The sequence below is a fragment of the Myxine glutinosa genome, chromosome 11 (assembly GCF_964187855.1).
Source record: "Myxine glutinosa chromosome 11, kmMyxGlut1.1, whole genome shotgun sequence".
Lineage (NCBI taxonomy): Eukaryota > Metazoa > Chordata > Myxini > Myxiniformes > Myxinidae > Myxine > Myxine glutinosa.
In genome coordinates, this window is record NC_136271.1 from 100,589,328 (window position 1) to 100,609,930 (window position 20,603).

Sequence of the window (20,603 nt, forward strand, 5' to 3'; positions counted from 1 at the left end):
TATTGACCGAGCGGTGGTGTATTTAACCGCGTCCGAACAGTTACTCCCCGATTAAAACCCGATTTCACCCGACGTTGACCAGATCGCCCCACGGATATTCAATCGGGAAATCTCTAAAGCGATCGCAAGAGAATGAAAAAGAAGAAGAAGAATACGGAGGAAGAACAGATTTATTATACGCACACCAGCAAAGGATGGAAGAAACAGTGACACAGCGAATCCTTAACTTACCCTATTCATTTTTACTTAACCCCAAGACAACGAGTAGGACAGACGACGTTCACACTTACACGGGGGGATATTGCAGGCAGGTAGGGCTTGAGGTAGATTGCTGGAGAGGGAGGCCAGGCCGGAGGTAGCAGCTCTCAATTCCTCGCGGTTTTTGGCGGGAAAATCCTCCGTCGCGTATCCGCTGCTGTAGACGTCACGCGCTGGCTCGGCACACCTGCTCCTCTTCTTCCTGGTGGAGCCGTCTCCCTCCTTTCAGCGCGTCTCTCCAAAGCTGGTTTCCTTTCCGAGTACCTCTCCTCTTTGGCTTGGAGCGTTTCGCATCTCACCGCCTCTTTGGTGCAGCCTCTTTGCTCCTCTCCCAGGGTCATCTCCAGGCTCCAGCTCATCTCTCTAAGCAGTCCCCTGCAGGCGCTTTTATCACCTCGGGCGAAATCAAGCCGCCGACTCCGAGGGCACGCCTACCGGGTCACTCACCGCGGTGTTGATTGGCTGTTAGGGCCGGTTCACTCCTTCCCTCTTCTGACGAGGTGGAGACACACCTTTCTTCTCCAACCTTACCTCGTGGCCAATGGTGGTTGAAGAGAAAAACCGACCAAAATGCGGAAGGCAAATGGAAGGGAGGTTTTGGGGAAATTGGAAGGGCCTACGCTTATTTTGTTTGATACAATGCAAAGTCAATCAAGTGGGAAAACACATACTTAGCCTACATGGAATAAGGAAATACACTATTTAAAAGATATATCGTGACCTGCGTGTATATTCCATGCAATTAACTAGGACGCTGACTGCGACCATTATTTACATTAACAGGGTGGTACCGTACGTTTGTAACGTTCACATTGTAACGTTTTCACATTCGTTACACTTCCTCCAAAATTGTTACACTTCTCAAAAAACCGTTACACACTTCTCAAAATCGTTACACTGCACCCCCCTTTCTTCAGGTCCGTCCTCGGACCTATTAAACTTTAACTTAGTGTGGCACGTAGGTGTAATTCCCTCTACAATTAACCTGACCCTGAGTGTGACAATTTTAAAACACAAATAAGTATGTCCCCCTATTGCATTGCATCCTGTCTAACAGACTCAAACCCACAGCTAACCGAATTACGGGATTATTCTCAAACTATACATTTACGGTGAGGAGCATTATTTACAATGACGTGATTTCTTATTTACAACGCAACCCAGGACCTGTGTTTTTCTCTTTTTTTTTTTTTTTCTTTTTAGGGAACAAGAAAAAGAAATTCCTGTTGGGAGGGAGGAGACAGCACGCATTGCATCGATGCACCAGTACCAATACCACCAAAGCACCCAAAAGCACCCAAACACCACAAAGCACCCAAAAGCACCATCCGGTGCGGTCACCATGGTTCATAATAAACACAACAAAACAACTGGTGGTGGTCTTCTCTTTCCCTGCTGGGCCGATGTTCTTCCCGACGTCTTCAGGCTTCATGCGGCCTATTTGGACATAATAAAAAGCACAACTTGTGTCCATTTTTATTTAGGGCCTCAGGGGCCAACTAAGGGTGGTCCACCTCTTTGGCATAGGTGCCACCTTACCGAGGTCCGCAAGCAAGATTCCCTGGCCACTATGGCCGGTTTCCAACAGAGGTGCCCTGCCCCAGAACCTGGGGTCCATCAAGTGGTACTTGGCCGCAGAACAGCGGTCCATAAAGTGGTACATCAACGCAATGCATGCTGGTTCTGGGAATCTCGGGCGCACAATGGCCACCTCACGCACGCTCCCATCGGCACCCAATGGCGCACAGGTCATGTGGGAGACAAAAGAAAGACAATTGAGCGAGGGGTAAGGTCACAAGGGTACACGTCAATAAGGCAATGCAAGGTGAAATGCGTACGGAGGCCGAAGTGAGAAAGCTCGTCCCTACCGTACGTCACCCCCCTGTCACCTACCCTACCCTTGTTCCCACCCCATATGTACAAAAATCTACACATTTACAAATTCGTCACTACTGTCACGTCTTCCCCATATTTCCCCTATACCAAATTCGTCTCCACAATCCCTTTACTTCAAAATTTGCCATCACCAATTCATCATCAATCCTCATAAGGAGGGAGAGATGGAATTACGCACAATGTCACACCCACGTCATGATGCGTCTCACAATCCAAACATTTGCATCATAAAAAATAATCAAAACATGGCATGGTGTGGAGTACCTGTCACCTCAGGTGAGTGGATGCAGATGGTGCGAGGAGATCCTTCATCCTACCTATCCTCTAAATGACTTTAACACACTTTACACTACCCGGGGTCTTTCCCTGCCAATCCATTGGCCAACTTACACTACGGGTTCTAATAACCAATTCCCATTGGCCAAACTGTGGTGCTCCTCAATTTTGGGGTCTCACTCCCCCGATTCATCTCCCGGTGCTCTAGCACAATTTCTGGGCTGCGACGTGTACCTCTCCCAACAGGTCTACCCACCTGCACACCTCCACCACTGTAGTTGCCACCCGAGCTTACCTAGCTCCTCACCCCAACCTAACTAACTGGGGACAGCCCCTCTCCTGGCTCTGTCACCCCTTGGTGCCCTCTGGCACTGGGCTACCCGGGTCCGTCCTCCGGATCCTCGGGCCCCATCCACACAACTACTACCGGCTCCCAGAGCCCACCTGCGGCCTCACCTGGCCGACATCCTTACAGTGGTGGAGTGCCCAAACCAACTACACACACTAACAGGCTACACGCCCAGCCATTTCCACAACACCAACGCACCCATCCACATACCATTCTGTCACCCGCACCACAGATGCCAATATCCAACCACAATTTACCTGTACCCTCTACCTAACACTTACACTACCCGCCCCGGGTATCCGCGATGGGGGTCCACTCTTCCCCCATTCACACCTTCGCACCATCCACTCCACTCCACAATTTCCACCATTCTCACTCCACGACCATCCATTTCACTACTCCATACCATTTATTCCATACACCTGTCCTCCATTCACCTGTCGTTGCACACCTGTGCAATCTCACCTGGTGCCACCTGCACCCTCCTCCTCTTTCTGGACCAGTTGGTCAACGCAACACACATCACCATCACTCACTCATACACTGCTCCACACACCTGTTCAGTTGCACACCTGTGCAATCACACCTGTTCCATTCTCACCTGTTCAATCCTCACACACACGGCATCATCTCAGCTAACTTCTCCCCTCTGAAACTTGCGCTTCCCAGTCGTCCCTTTAAACTATTGCGCTCCCACGTCATTATAATCCACACTAATCTACCTGCGTCCCCACTACAGGTATCAGTCACTAACTAACCTTAACGTCACCTAATGTCAATCTCTTCTAGATCCCTATCATTATCCAAGCCCTCCCTGGCTCGGTTGTCATAGCCACCCCATAAACTATTGCGCATTTGCCCCCACTCTGTGAGGGATGGTGGATTTGCCATCCCACCACATCGGGGGTCTCTCACTATCAATTTTGTTCGTCCAGATTCCACAAGTCAAAAGCTTTCTATTTACTGCCAATTCTATTCACTTTTCTAAATTTTGTATCAAATCACTACTATCACTATCACCATCACCCGTCTACTTATTAGGTCCTCTTGGTGCGCCAATTCACATCTACAGCCCGGCTTCGTACAGCCGAGCAATGAACGCGGGTTCTTTTGTGTCCGCGGCTGGATACGTCCCGCATTCGGGGCAGGGACGGAGGCTTACCCGGGCCGAGATCCCATGCACCACCTCGGCGTGGAGCCATCCAATGTCCCGATCTCGACCTGCCGGCACGTCTCAATAGAAAGTGGTCGCCATGACGACCCTTCCTATCGGGCTGCCCGCTCCGCCTAGTGGAGCCCGGACGCGGCCGCTCCACGCGAGGCCCAGCGTGGATCGCGCACGGCGGTCCTTTCGAACCCGCCGTGGCTCGGATCTCCGCTGGTTCTCGCGGCACGCGAAGCCCGGCACGCACCGAGGGCCCGATCCGGCTAAAAGTCGACCTAACCTTTAACCCGGTTACCGTCGACGCTTCACCTGCAGGCTTACATGCATACGCTACCTCTTTCTTGCTCATACATGCAGCCGTTCCCATTCTCCTCGTACCTTTTCTTTCACACCTCGGTACACTCACTCCGCTCACCGACTTGGTCACACACCTGACCACCGAACACTTTGGCACACATTCGTCGCTCGCACACCTCACTAACACACCTCTTCGCGCCCCCTCCTCGGTCACTTCCTCTGTGACAATCACAGGTGTGCTCTCATTCGCACACCCATCCACGTGCCTCACTACCAACTCAAATGTGCCTTCCCACACACGCTCTACCATCCCAGGTGTGCTTCCTTCCATTCCAGGTGTACATCCTCGCTCACCTGTCACAACCAACTCACGCTCCGTTTCACTCTCACTACTCTCACCTCCACTCTCGGTCGCGCACTCACCCTTACTCTCGACAGCACACTCTTTCCTCATGCACCCGTCCGTTACACACCTTTCTCGCGCGTCCTCCCGCGCACACTTTTTCGTTACTTCCTCCGTAACACTCACCACACCGCGCTTCCCTGTGCTCCCTCGCACACGCGCTTCGACCAACTCACTCTTGACGGCACACTCACTCCTCGGCGTGCACTTTTTCCTCACACACCCCATGGTCGGACATTCTCGCACACCTCTTTTTTCGCACACCAGACCTGTCGCACACTTCACCAACGGCCTCTCACGAACACCCGGATCCAAACCAATCCCCAAGCCGACTGAAGCTTTCCTCACATCATATACATTGCCACTCACCTCCGTACTTCGTCTCACCTCCTCTGCCACCTGCAAACTTTTTATTTGGTTAGTGAGCATCACATCATGATTTGAACACAGACCTTGTACATATTCCATGACTTCCTCCTTTATCTCCCTCTTAGTTTCTGTCCGTCCCTTCTTAATTTCACTCACCTCTTCTCCCACTTCCTCTAATTTTTGTTTAACCTCTTTTATTTCTCGGTGCGTCTCCTCAAGTTCGTCCTCTAAGGCTACCGTGACCGTTTCTACGTGCGTCCTTACCTCCCGGTCCTTCGTCTCCATTGCTTCTGTCACCTCTTCCACCCTCATTGTCAGTTCCTCCCGTACCATCTGACATTGCCTCTGCGTCGCTATTAATTCGTTTTTAATTTCTTTTTGTGTCGCCTTTAACCCTCCTAGTACCGCAGTGTTCCTTTGAACCTGCTCCACTAATTTAGTTTGTCCCTCTGTCAGCTGTTCTACTCCTTTCGTCAGATCTTCTATTCCCCCCTGTAACTTTGCCGTATTATTTCTCACCTCTTTCTCTATACGCTTTTCGCCTCGCTTTACCTCCTCGCGCAGCCCCGAAACCTCCTCACTTACCCCTCTTCTGATCTCCTCTCCCATCACTTGCATCTCCTGCCCAGATGCCACCCTCATCTGCTCCATTTCCTCCCTGTGAGCATCCAGTTTGGTTTCTACCCCCATTCTGACCCCCTCTATCTGCTGCCCCATTTGGTTAACTTCCCTTTCCGCTTGGTCCCTCATGTCCCTCAATTTGCCTTCCATACTGTTTTCTAACCCCTCTAACCCACTTTTCACTCCCTCTATCTGATTCTCCTGGGCAGCCATTCTATTTTCTACCCCCTCTAACCCCTTTTGCATCCCTTCCATTTGATTTTCTTGAGCGGCCATTCTGTTTTCTACCCCCATTAACCCATTCTTTACCTCTTTTATCCCGTTGTCTAACCCCTCAAAATTTTTGTCTAACTTCCCAAATTTCTTGTCTAACTCCTCACCGGTACCCCTCGCTTCGTCCCTCATTACCCCCATTTGGTTTCCCATTACCCCCATTTGGTTTCCCATTACCCCCATTTGGCCCTCCAATCGCTCACCCTGAGCATCCATCCGGTTCCCCATTTGTCCCATTTTGGCTTCTAGCCTGTCCATAAGGGCCCCCATTTTTCTGCTTTCCATTTTCTCACTATCGTTATTTTTCTGCATTTCCACCATGAATTGGGTCATGAAGGCTTGCATTTGGGTCGCGCTCATTGGTTCCGCGACCGTGGCCCCCTCAACCACGTGCGCGAGGGCGCCATTTTGTGCGTCTGAAACCTCCGCAACCACATTGCCATTTTTCTCCTCCTCCCTTTCCTCCACATACATTTCCCCGAGGTCCTGGGTCGATTCCACCCTGTCTATCTCTCCCACCGACATCCGATCGCCTTGATTGTCCATGGCGCGATCTCCAACTTCGGGTTTTGCTTTATAAAACAAAATAAATTTCGGCAGCTTGTAATTTTGAGCGCGTTAAGCGCGCTTCGGGTCCGATTTCGGGTCCGATCTCCCTCCTCGACACCAATTGTTACTCTAATAGTACAATTGGTGTTCCAAAATTTGGGCCTAACAAATTTAGTCCCAGGTTCGAATCCAACTCCTCGACACCAATTGTTACAGACGCGGCTTTTAGATGTTATATTGACCGAGCGGTGGTGTATTTAACCGCGTCCGAACAGTTACTCCCCGATTAAAACCCGATTTCACCCGACGTTGACCAGATCGCCCCACGGATATTCAATCGGGAAATCTCTAAAGCGATCGCAAGAGAATGAAAAAGAAGAAGAAGAATACGGAGGAAGAACAGATTTATTATACGCACACCAGCAAAGGATGGAAGAAACAGTGACACAGCGAATCCTTAACTTACCCTATTCATTTTTACTTAACCCCAAGACAACGAGTAGGACAGACGACGTTCACACTTACACGGGGGGATATTGCAGGCAGGTAGGGCTTGAGGTAGATTGCTGGAGAGGGAGGCCAGGCCGGAGGTAGCAGCTCTCAATTCCTCGCGGTTTTTGGCGGGAAAATCCTCCGTCGCGTATCCGCTGCTGTAGACGTCACGCGCTGGCTCGGCACACCTGCTCCTCTTCTTCCTGGTGGAGCCGTCTCCCTCCTTTCAGCGCGTCTCTCCAAAGCTGGTTTCCTTTCCGAGTACCTCTCCTCTTTGGCTTGGAGCGTTTCGCATCTCACCGCCTCTCTTTGGTGCAGCCTCTTTGCTCCTCTCCCAGGGTCATCTCCAGGCTCCAGCTCATCTCTCTAAGCAGTCCCCTGCAGGCGCTTTTATCACCTCGGGCGAAATCAAGCCGCCGACTCCGAGGGCACGCCTACCGGGTCACTCACCGCGGTGTTGATTGGCTGTTAGGGCCGGTTCACTCCTTCCCTCTTCTGACGAGGTGGAGACACACCTTTCTTCTCCAACCTTACCTCGTGGCCAATGGTGGTTGAAGAGAAAAACCGACCAAAATGCGGAAGGCAAATGGAAGGGAGGTTTTGGGGAAATTGGAAGGGCCTACGCTTATTTTGTTTGATACAATGCAAAGTCAATCTAGTGGGAAAACACATACTTAGCCTACATGGAATAAGGAAATACACTATTTAAAAGATATATCGTGACCTGCGTGTATATTCCATGCAATTAACTAGGACGCTGACTGCGACCATTATTTACATTAACAGGGTGGTACCGTACGTTTGTAACGTTCACATTGTAACGTTTTCACATTCGTTACACTTCCTCCAAAATTGTTACACTTCTCAAAAAACCGTTACACACTTCTCAAAATCGTTACAATATATATATATATATATATATATATATATATATATATATATATATATATATATATATATATATATATATATACATACATACATACATATATATACATATATATATATATATATATATGTATGTATATATATATATATATATATATATATATATAGATATATATATATATATGGATATATTGTCGTGTCCCTGGGATTAAGACCCCAAGAGGATGAATGACCGAAACGAGCTTAAACTCCGAGGCATACTCCAAAACCTGGCGGGATTGTCTTTGGCGCATGTGGGAGGCCCGAGCCTTATCTGATCGGGAACACACACAGGGGTTATCCGAACCCACAAACACAAAGACAGGACAGCAAGATCCACAATACATGAAAAGTAAGATTCGACAAACAATGATTTAATGAAAATAAATGCAAATATCAATGAAAGGTGAGGTAAAAACTAAAATTCCTAATTGAGACGTCTCCATCAGACTCGTATACAAACAAGGGGAAAAGATTATGAAAGAAAATAAGTAAAGTTTCGTTAATTGGCCGGCACTCAGCTTTGCGTCCCCAAATGGTTGGTAAGGCTTGCTGGTCATCGCCTCGAACCACCACGTGGGAAATGCACAAGATGGCGCGGAATGGTGCCCGCAGCCAGCCACCGGCGTGAGGCAAGCAGGCAGGATCGGTCTTTCCTAATACTTCTCTGATGATCTCCCTGGTGCACACAGACGAGCGCTCGTCATCCTCCCACGCAAAACAACCAAGTGACTGCTGTGATCAAGACCAGGACCAGAAGAGAAGACTGCGACCGCCCACAACCGAACCTGGGACAGCGGAGACCAAGATGGCGAGACAGCGTTCTCTTCCTCCAGCTCTCAAATGTTCCACGCTGACGTCACACTCTGTCCAATCATCGAGCGCTACTCAATCACGAAGGCTGGGGCGTGGCCTCCCCATTACGAGTCGTCGGTGGGCGGAGTCTCTTCATTTGGGAATGTTCAGATGACGTCAGTGGTTGTGAGATGGGATTTACATGCCAATCGGCAAATGCTGTTTCTGTCGGCCCTGGCGGCGCCATGCGCGATTGAGTCCATTTGTTAGAGTTGTTGTTTGGCGCACTTTTTAAATGTAATAAAGATGGAGGGAAGATCACAGGAGGCAAACATGTACAGGGGAATTTAACCTTACAGACCCTACCTGGATAGCACAACTCCACTCTTCCGTGTGGAGACACCTGAACACTTAACCGGGCATTCGACTTTCCTTGTATACATCGAGATGGGTTCTTCTTCTTCGCAACACTCAGAGCATGCTAATCTACACATTCTGAACTTTCTTAAGGTATTTCTTCATTTACTTCCACAAACGTAACAATATTTACATACACACACAAACTTGTTTTTTCTCTGTCTGACAAATATGAATATTACACACAGAAAGCTGGTTCGGACATGCATGTGAAACATGGGTCTGTACTTGCATTTATACAAATATCAAATTATTTGGCTCACTCAAAATTTGCACTCAGTTAAAATTGCCCTCGTTGATTTACTCTTTTCAACATTAATAATGTATTTTGGGTTGTATTAACCTTTCTTCTGTCATAAAAAATGTATTTGCTATCATTAAAGCTGAGCCTACAAGGAAATATAATCTCTGGAAAATAACATTTTCATCTTCAATTATTAACCAACATTTTTGGCTGGAAGTGGATGGCATTAATTTGGCTCTGTCCTGTTAAGATGCACCATTGCACCAATGATGAAAACTTCAGTCCCAAAATTATGCTCATGAATTTCAATAGCAATGAAAAAAAGTGATTTATTTGGCAAATTGGAATTCTGAATTGCCAAAAAAATTTCTTCCGATTGTTAGATTACCCGTCACCCAGATGGAATATATTTGATCATTATCAAGGTGGTGGGAGTAATATGAGCTCTCCCTGCAATTTACTGGTCCTTTAATTGAATAGTTATTATAGGAAAATGTACATGTATTACCTCCACCACCGAACCTGGACAGAGGTTATGTATTCACCAGCGTTTGTAAGCATGAAGTCTCGAAAAAAAATATTCACAGATTTGCACGAAACTTGATGGACGGGTTGGTTGTGTGACAAGAACGAATTGATTGGATTTTGGTGACGATCTGGATGCGCATCTGATAATTTTAAAGTGATTTTTCACTATTGAGAGATATTGCCAAAAACAATATATATACAAGTACACATACATTCAAAGTACACCGCCCCATGCCAAATAATTAAATATGCTGCAGCTCATTGAGGCTGCATTGGGAGGGAGAGGTGTACACTAATTGATTGATTAATTGTATAATTAAAATCAATAAAAGATTATCACAAAATATTTTCATGCTCAATTGGCTAATCGCATAACTAAACCACTAGTGCTTCATCCGAAGATGTATCTTTTAGAAATTTAATTAAATAAGTCATTTATAAAAAATTAAATAATTAATTGATTACTCAATAAATAATTAATTGATTAATCAATAAATAATTAATAGATGAAATGATTAATCAATAAATCAAAAATATCCTTGATAGCCACATCACTTGGTCACTCATGTCCAAATATTAGCTTCCCAGCTCAAAAGGTGCCTGAGATATTGGCCAAATGAGAAAGAAAATAAATAAATGATTAATAATGAAAATAAATAAATAATAATCATAAAAAAATTTAATTATTAATCAATTTGGTCAGAGAACACATAAACTACCACTATTTCATCAGAATCTGTAACTTTAAAAAAAAAAATTTTTTTGGCATTAATCGAATAATTAAATAATTAATCGATTAATTGATTAATTAATAAATCAAAAATATCCTTTGCAGCCACATCACCTGGTCATTGGCATGTCCAAATATCAGCTTCCTAACTCAAAAGGTGCCTGAGTTAATGGTCAGAAGAGAAAGGAAATTTGATTAATTAAATAAGTACTTAATTAATCGCTAATAATTAAATAACTCCTCAATTTATTGATTAATCAAAAAAAAAAAAAAACGTTTTTGACAAAGGACTTGCTCACTATTGTGCCGAAATTTCAGCTTCCTAGCTCAAAGGATGGCTGAGATATCGCCCGGACAAACAAACAAGAAAACAAGAAAACAAGGAAACAAGTACACATACATTCAAAGTACACTGCCCCATGCCAAATAATTAAATATGCTGCAGCGCGGCATTGCCGGGGCGCCTCCGGCGCCCGGCAATACCGCAGTGCAGCTCATTGAGGCTGCATTGGGAGGGAGAGGTGTACACTAATTGATTGATTAATTGTATAATTAAAATCAATAAAAGATTATCACAAAATATTTTCATGATCAATTGGCTAATCGCATAACTAAACCACTAGTGCTTCATCTGAAGATGTATCTTTTAGAAATTTAATTAAATAAGTCATTTATAAAAAATTAAATAATTAATTGATTACTCAATAAATAATTAATCGATTAATCAATAAATAATTAATAGATGGAATGATTAATCAATAAATCAAAAATATCCTTGATAGCCACATCACTTGGTCACTCATGTCCAAATATTAGCTTCCCAGCTCAAAAGGTGCCTGAGATATTGGCCAAATGAGAAAGAAAATAAATAAATGATTAATAAATGAAAATAAATAAATAATAATCATAAAAAAATTAAATTATTAATCAATTTGGTCAGAGAACACATAAACTACCACTATTTCATCAGAATCTGTAACTTAAAAAAAAAAAAAAAATTGGGTCATTAATCGAATAATTAAATAATTAATCGATTAATTGATTAATTAATAAATCAAAAATATCCTTTGCAGCCAAATCACCTGGTCATTGGCATGTCCAAATATCAGCTTCCTAACTCAAAAGGTGCCTGAGTTAATGGTCAGAAGAGAAAGGAAATTTGATTAATTAAATAAGTACTTATTTAATTATCTAAAATTTAAACTTAATAAATAAGTACTTAATTAATCGCTAATAATTGAATAACTCCTCAATTTATTGATTAATCAAAAAAAAATAATAATACCGTTTTTGACAAAGGACTTGCTCACTATTGTGCCGAAATTTCAGCTTCCTAGCTCAAAGGATGGCTGAGATATCGTCCGGACAAACAAACAAGAAAGAAAACAAAAAAGAAAACAAGTACAAATACATTCAAAGTACACCGCCCCATGCCAAATAATTAAATATGCTGCAGCGCGGCATTGCCGGGGCGCCTCTGGCGCCCGGCAATACCGCAGTGCAGCTCATTGAGGCTGCATTGGGAGGGAGAGGTGTACACTAATTGATTGATTAATTGTATAATTAAAATCAATAAAAGATTATCACAAAATATTTTCATAATCAATTGGCTAATCGCATAACTAAACCACTAGTGCTTCATCCGAAGATGTATCTTTTAGAAATTTAATTAAATGTCATTTATAAAAAATTAAATAATTAATTGATTACTCAATAAATAATTAATCGATTAATCAATAAATAATTAATAGATGAAATGATTAATCAATAAATCAAAAATATCCTTGATAGCCACATCACTTGGTCACTCATGTCCAAATATTAGCTTCCCAGCTCAAAAGGTGCCTGAGATATTGGCCAAATGAGAAAGAAAATAAATAAATGATTAATAATGAAAATAAATAAATAATAATCATTAAAAAATTAAATTATTAATCAATTTGGTCAGAGAACACATAAACTACCACTATTTCATCAGAATCTGTAACTTTAAAAAAAAAAATTTTTTTGTCATTAATCGAATAATTAAATAATTAATCGATTAATTGATTAATTAATAAATCAAAAATATCCTTTGCAGCCAAATCACCTGGTCATTGGCATGTCCAAATGTCAGCTTCCTAACTCAAAAGGTGCCTGAGTTAATGGTCAGAAGAGAAAGGAAATTTGATTAATTAAATAAGTACTTAATTAATCGCTAATAATTAAATAACTCCTCAATTTATTGATTAATCAAAAAAAAAAAAAACGTTTTTGACAAAGGACTTGCTCACTATTGTGCCGAAACTTCAGCTTCCTAGCTCAAAGGATGGCTGAGATATCGTCCGGACAAACAAACAAGAAAGAAAACAAGAAAGAAAGCAAGAAACCAGAGTGAAAACTGAGTACTCTCTTTCAGCGTGCGTCACTGCCGAGCCCCCTTCGGTGCCCGGCAATGACGATTTGCAATGCCTGGAGATGGCATAGTAAAGGAGCGGTGTACAACAAGAAAGAAAACAAGAAACCAGAGTGAAAGTTGAGTTCTCTCTTTCAGCATGCGTCACTGCCGAGCCCCCTTCGGTGCCCGGCAATGACGATTTCCAATGCCTGGAGATGGCATAGGAAAGGAGCGGTGTACAACAAACAACCAGAGTGAAAACTGAGTACTCTCTTTCAGCGTGCGTCACTGCCGAGCCCCCTTCGGTGCCCGGCAATGACGATATGCAATGCCTGGAGATGGCATAGGAAAGGAGCGGTGTACAACAAACAACCAGAGTGAAAACTGAGTACTCTCTTTCAGCATGTGTCACTGCCGAGCCCCCTTCGGTGCCCGGCAATGACGATTTGCAATGCCTGGAGATGGCATCGGAAAGGAGCGGTGTACAACAAGAAAGAAAACAAGAAACCAGAGTGAAAGTTGAGTTCTCTCTTTCAGCGTGCGTCACTGCCGAGCCCCCTTCGGTGCCCGGCAATGACGATTTGCAATGCCTGGAGATGGCATAGGAAAGGAGCGGTGTACAACAAACAACCAGAGTGAAAACTGAGTACTCCCTTTCAGCGTGCGTCACTGCCGAGCCCCCTTCGGTGCCCGGCAATGACGATATGCAATGCCTGGAGATGGCATAGGAAAGGAGCGGTGTACAATACTGTATAGTGTATATATAGATATATATATATATATATATGTATATATATATATATATATATATATATATATATATATATATATATATATATATATATATATATATATATATATATATAATCACATTTCAAAATGTTGTGGACGGATTCGGACAAGACTTGGTGGCTGAGTTTGTTTGAGCTCATGAAACTTACCCTTAACAATAATGATGATAAACTTGAATCAGCAATGTGATGGTGATGATTGTGAGGATAAAGACGAGTTGGTGATGGGACATACCAATAATGGTGGAATTAAAGCGCGGCGTTACGCGCGCTGCTTGTGAGCAAGAAGGAAGCGGACAAGCGGTAACATATAAACGTCTTTATTGTAAGACTACACTGTAACACTGAACTCCTCCGGGCTGGTCGCCCGTTGTATATCATGAGGCCACGCCTACCCCTCGGGCGTGGCCACCGCCCACTTGGTGCGTGGAATGATGTCACCACGCCAGTGGGCTTTTGTGTCCGCCACACGCGCCCCCCCAGAATTCCCGCGCACCTGGAGGGCCAGTTTGCGGGGCAGACGAATGACCCGGCCGAAGCGCCCCCTGGCGATCGGCGGCGTCCGGGGTGCAGGGATACCAGGTGGGATGCCCCTGGCTGCCCCTGGGATGGGTGCAGGACCGGGGGGCGCCGTGGCGGCGGGGCTGGGCGGTGCCGGGGGTCCGCCCGCAGGAGGGCGGCCCCGACGTGGGGGTCGGGCCACTGGCGGTGGATGGTCCACATCGAGGTGGGCCGGCTTGAGGCGGTCTACCGAAACGCGGTCAGGAGTACCGCCGATGTCCAGGGTGAAGTGCTTCGCCCCGGTCTCCAGCACGCGGAAAGGCCCGTCGTACGGGGGCCGCAGTGGTGTCCGATGGGCATCGTGGCGGACGAAGATGTACTCCGCCGTGCGAAGCTCCGGGGCGACGTGCGTCGGTGGGTGCCCGTGGCATGCCGTTGGCACCGGGGCGAACCTCTGGGCGGTCTCTTGCAGAGCGGAGCGCTGCTGTGCCGCGGACCATGGTGCCGTGGAGTCGGGGAGGAACTCGCCCGGCACCCGCAGCGGTTGCCCGAAGACCAACTCCGCCGCGGATGCGCGCAGGTCCTCCTTGGGCGCCGTCCGGAGGCCCAGCAGGACCCAGGGGAGCCTGTCGACCCAGCCGCCGTCGCGGAGGGTGGCCCGGAGCGCGGCCTTCAATGAGCGGTGAAATCGCTCACACAGGCCGTTAGCCTGGGGGTGGTAGGCCGTGGTTCGGTGCAGCCGGACCCCGAGCCCCTGCGCAACCGCCCCCCAGAGCTCCGAGGTGAACTGGGGGCCGCGGTCGGATGAGATGTCTGAGGGGGGCGCCGAACCGGGCGACCCAGGTGGCGATGAAAGCCTGCGCGACATCGGCCGCCGTTGTCGACGCCAAGGGCACGGCCTCCGGCCACCGGGTGGTGCGGTCCACCATGGTGAGGACGTAGGTGAAACCCCGCGAGGGGGGCAGAGGTCCCACCAGGTCCACGTGGACGTGGTCAAACCGGCGTTCCGGCACCGTGAACGGGGCCAACGGGGCCTGGGTGTGCCGGTGCACCTTGGCGCGCTGGCACGCGAGGCACGTCCTGGCCCAGCCGCGGACGGCCTTCCGGAGGCCATGCCAGACGAACTTGTCGGCGATCAGCCTTTGGGAGGCCCTCGCGCCCGGGTGGGACAGGCCGTGGATGGCGTCAAACACCTGGCGCTGCCAGCCCGCGGGCACAATGGGGCGAGGACGCCCGAGGGAGACGTCGCACAAGAGGGCCGCGCCCGCGCCGTCGAACGGCACCTCGGTGACGCGGAGGCCCGTGACGGCGGTCCGCAAGGCCTGGACGTCGGGGTCAGCGGCCTGGTCCGCTGCCATCCGGCATAGTCGATGCCGAGGTGGACTGCGTGGGCGACGGCCCGGGAAAGGCAATCCGCCACCGGGTTGTCCTTCCCCGCGACGTGCTGGATGTCCGTCGTGTACTCGGACACGGCCGCGAGGTGACGCTGCTGCCGGGCCGACCACGGCTCGGTGACCTTGCCCATCGCGAAGATCAGCGGCTTGTGGTCGACGAAGGCAGTGAACGCCCGGCCCTCGAGCAGATGGCGGAAGTGCCTGACCGCCAAGTGAAGTCCGAGCAACTCGCGGTCGAAGGTACTGTAACGGCGTTCGGGCGGGCGAAGCTGCCGGCTAAAGAACGCCAGCGGTTGCCAAGCTCCACGCACCCATTGCTCGTGCACCGCGCCCACCGCGTAGTCCGAGGCATCGGTGGTGAGGGCGATCGGTGCATCGGGCGCCGGGTGCGCGAGCATGGTGGCGTTAGCCAAGGCGAGCTTCGCGCCCGTGAACGCCGTGTCCATCTGCTCGGTCCAGGTAACGTCGCCTTTGCCCGGCTTACCTCGGAGAGCTTCGTGCAGGGGGCGCAGGAGCTGGGCGATACGGGGCAGGAACCGATGGTAAAAGTTCACCATGCCCAGGAACTCCTGCAGCCCTCTGATCGTGCGGGGGCGCGGAAACCCCTTCACCGCCTCCACCTTGGCCGGCAGGGGGACGGCGCCGTGCCTGGTGACACGGTGCCCCAGAAAATCGATTGTGGCGGCGCCGAACCGGCACTTTGCGGGGTTCACAATCAGGCCATGCTGGCCCAGGCGTTCGAAGAGCGTGCGGAGGTGGCGTAGGTGCTCTTCGCGGGACGCGCTGGCGACGAGGATATCGTCCAGGTAGACGTAGACAAAATCCAAGTCGCGCAGGACGCTGTCCATCAGTCGCTGGAACGCCTGAGCCGCATTCTTCAGACCGAAGGGCATGCGCAGGAACTCGAAGAGTCCGAATGGCGTGATGACCGCCGTCTTCGGGACGTCCTCCGGCCTGACGGGGACCTGATGGTAGCCGCGTATGAGGTCCACCTTCGAGAAGAAGGACCTGCCCGCCAAACGGGCGGAAAAGTCCTGAATGTGGGGGACGGGGTAGCGGTCGGGAGTCGTGGCATCATTGAGACGGCGATAGTCCCCGCACGGTCGCCATCCCCCGCCGGGCTTCGGCACGATGTGCAGCGGCGACGCCCAAGCGCTCTCTGAGCGCCGAACGATGCCGAGTCGCTCCAGGGTAGCGAACGCCGCTTTTGCCACCGCCAGCTTCGTCGGCTCGAGGCGGCGTGCCCGGGCGTAGACCGGTGGCCCGACGGTGGGGATGTGATGGGCCACCCCGTGCTTGACGGCCCCCGCCGAGAAGGTGGGCCGCGTGAGGGCCGGGAAGCCGGCGAGGAGGTGGGTGAATGCGTCCGCTGCCGGAAGCGTACAGACCAACGTGGCCGGAACCGAATCGTTCGGCAAGCCGCTTGGCAAGCCGCTCGTTGAGCTGGGCAACGCACAAGCGAGCGAGCTGAACGTCTCGGCCTGGACAAGCCGTCTGCGCTTGACGTCGACCAGGAGCCCATTAGCGCACAGGAAGTCCGCGCCAAGCAGTGCCATGGGCACGTCGGCGGTGACGAACGTCCATCGGAAAACCTGCCCTCCAAACCGCAGAGAGAGGCAGCGTTTTCCGTACGTACGGATGGGCGTCCCATTCGCGGCAAGCAGCGCGGGGCCCCCACCCGCGGCGTGCTTGTCTGACGTGCCGGCGGGAATGACACTCACCTGCGCTCCCGTGTCGCACAGGTAACGGCGCCCGGAGAAGGTGTCCGTTATGAACAGCAGGCTGCTCGAACGGCCGGCGCTCATCGCCACAATTGAGCGCCGGCCCGGGCATTTCCCGACCCGTTGAAGGAGCACGGCGGATGACACCGCCGAGCTTCGTGGCCGAACTTGGCGTGGAACCAGCACCAGGTGGTGGAGCTGGAGGAGCGCGGCTGGCTCCGCCAGGCCGGTGGAGTCGACGGGTTTCCCCGCGGTGGCGGTTTTCGCCGCGGCGGTGGGCGGGGCGTGGCGGCGTTCACGAGGTGCGTATCAGCATGCTGCTGAACTTCAGCGTGCTGTAGAAGATGATGCTGTGGAACATCAGCGTCGAAGGCCGTGACGACCACGCCAACGCTCGCCCGCGTGTCCGAAGCGGCGAAGTACTTGTCCGCCTCGGCCGCCAATGCTCGGGGTTCCGTTAGCCCGGTCCCGGCCAACGCGAGGCGAACCTGCGCTGGAAGTTGGCGACGGAAAAGCGCCCGGAATAGCGAACCGGGGGCTTCGTCGCCCAACAGTGACAGCATATGGTCCATTCGGACCGACGGGCGCGTCTCACCGAGCTCGGGGAGATCCAGGAGGCGGTCGGCCCGTGCGTCGTCCGTGAGGCTGAACGTGGCTAGGAGTAGCCGCTTGAGTGCCTCGTACTTGTGGCCGTCCGGTGGGTGGCGAAGGACGGACACAACTCGAGCGGCCGTGCCGGGCCCGAGGGAGGCGACGACGTGGCAGTAGCGCGTGTCATCGCCGGTGAGGTGCCGAAGCTGAAATTGGGCTTCGGCCTGGACGAACCAGACTTCGGCCTGAGCCTCCCAAAATTCCGGAAGTTTGACGAAGGCGGCCATGGCGATGGCGTCGCGTGTGGAAGGATCGCTCCGGCAGATCCAACGTCGAGGGTCACCAGTAAAGCGCGGCGTTACGCGCGCTGCTTGTGAGCAAGGAGGAAGCGGACAAGCGGTAACATATAAACGTCTTTATTGTAAGACTACACTGTAACACTGAACTCCTCCGGGCTGGTCGCCCGGTGTATATCATGAGGCCACGCCTACCCCTAGGGCGTGGCCACCGCCCACTTGGTGCGTGGAATGATGTCACCACGCCAGTGGGCTTTTGTGTCCGCCACAGAATCTTATTTTACCTGAAACACATACCACACCCTCTAGTGCTATCTTGTATCTATAAAAGGCAAAAATCGATCTCTTTATCTTTGTTTATATGTGTTCCATGCACGGCCACACCTTTTAAGCTACAAACTCCAAACTCGGCGTCCAAATACAACTTTGTGTGTGGGTGACATAGGCTATGTGGCCGAGGGAGGGGTGGGGGTCGGGGGGGCATGCTATACAGGGTACACATTTCGTTTCAAGCCCCATCACTCAATGGTGAAGAATCACTTTAAAATATTATTGGTTCCAGATCCGGATCTTCACCAAAATCTAATCAATTCGTCCGTGTCAAATACCTAACCTGTCCCCAAAATTTTGGCCGAATCTGTCCACAATTTTTTGAGATATCCTGCTCACAGACAGAAAAACTAATAAACAGACAGACAGACAGACAGACAAGGGTGAAAACAAAACCTCCATCCACCTTCCATGGCGAAAGTAAAAAAAACAATTAAAAAAACATTCTTTTTGTTCTCAATACAGGAAAATTATACCTTACCTATGGTTCTTAATAACTACTTTATTCAAGAAAAATAAACAACACAAATAAATGCACAAACATCTTATATTACATAAGGAGCCGTGTCTGTCTGTCTGTTTGTTTGTCGTGTTATAACTTGAGAACGGATTAACGAATGTCAATAAATCAAACTACGGTGGATTCGGTTAACTCCTGGGAGTGTTTGTGAGCCAAAAACAAATTGTTTTCTTTTTTTCCTTATTAATTTTTTTTTACGGGTACATGGACACGCGTGTGAATACTGCAAATGCCAACACGTGACGTTGGTTATCCCTGCACGGAGAGCAGGATCTCCCAGATCTTCTTTTTTTTTCTTCCCCCATAGATTAGCCATTACAGCAAATATTGGTATTTCCGTCAGCGAGGTGACGGGTCTTCTATTCTAGTTTTCATTAAAGTTACAGTTTGGACAATTTTTCAGGTTGAAGTCGCTAACCCTATTTTCCCATTACCCCCTAAGTTTGCGGATTCGCGGTTCACGGGGATTTTCAAGAATGTAACGCCCGTGAATGGCAAAGCCCTCCTGTACACACCGAAACACTAAATGGGGTATTGTATTCTATGAACTCTTTAATTTCTCTTGTATATAAGATAGCATGTCCCATCATCCTTGTTTGTGTCTGTCGACCGCCAGATCTGTCCCGTTATTTATTGAGCGTCTTGTCTATCCTTATCCCCATATTATTTTTAAATAAACCATTCCAATTGTAAGAAACGTCTTCCTGCCTTCTGGCTTTTGCGCATGAACACCACCACTTGGGGCCTTCCTTTGATCGAACCTTGGGGAATCGTCATTGTAAAATATGAACGCAGTTTAAATTAACAAAAGTGCAGTGAGAATTTAAAAATCGTTTCGGCATCCATGGAGATCTTAGACCTCTGGCTTAGAGTGTGTGGTCTGTGTAACGGAGCCTGTCTGACACGACAGTATTATAAGGACCAAGCAGGAGTACCTGGCGTTGCCCGGTGATGTTCTAATCCTGTTGGTATTTTGAAGAAATTAATTTGGTTTTTTTTCCTATTTTTAGTGGGTGGACGGAAATGCACCCACTAAGGAAAATGTATATTTGATACTATAATATCACACACACTAATCGTGGATAATTTAATATTACCTGCGACATAGCTACAAAGACTCACTCAATTTTCAAAAAATGTTTTGCCCAAAACACTCACCGGCACTCACTGATGAACCTCTGAAAGTTTGACAAAGATCAGTTCAGCCATCTCTGAGAAAAACGGCAACTCAGATAGACAGACAGATAGACAAACGGCTCTCATAGTATAGATAGCACAGACCCACGAAACATGCACTCCCTCCTGCCACTCCCAACTCTGTCCCCCTCTCCTCACCCCCCTCCCCCTCCACTCCCAACTCTGTCCTCCCCTCCTCACCTCCTCCCTCCCCCACTCCCAAATCTGTCCTCCCCTCCTCAACCGCACCCCTCCCCCACTCCCAACTCTATCTGCCCCTCCTCACCCCTCCCCCCACTCACATCTGTCCTCCCCTC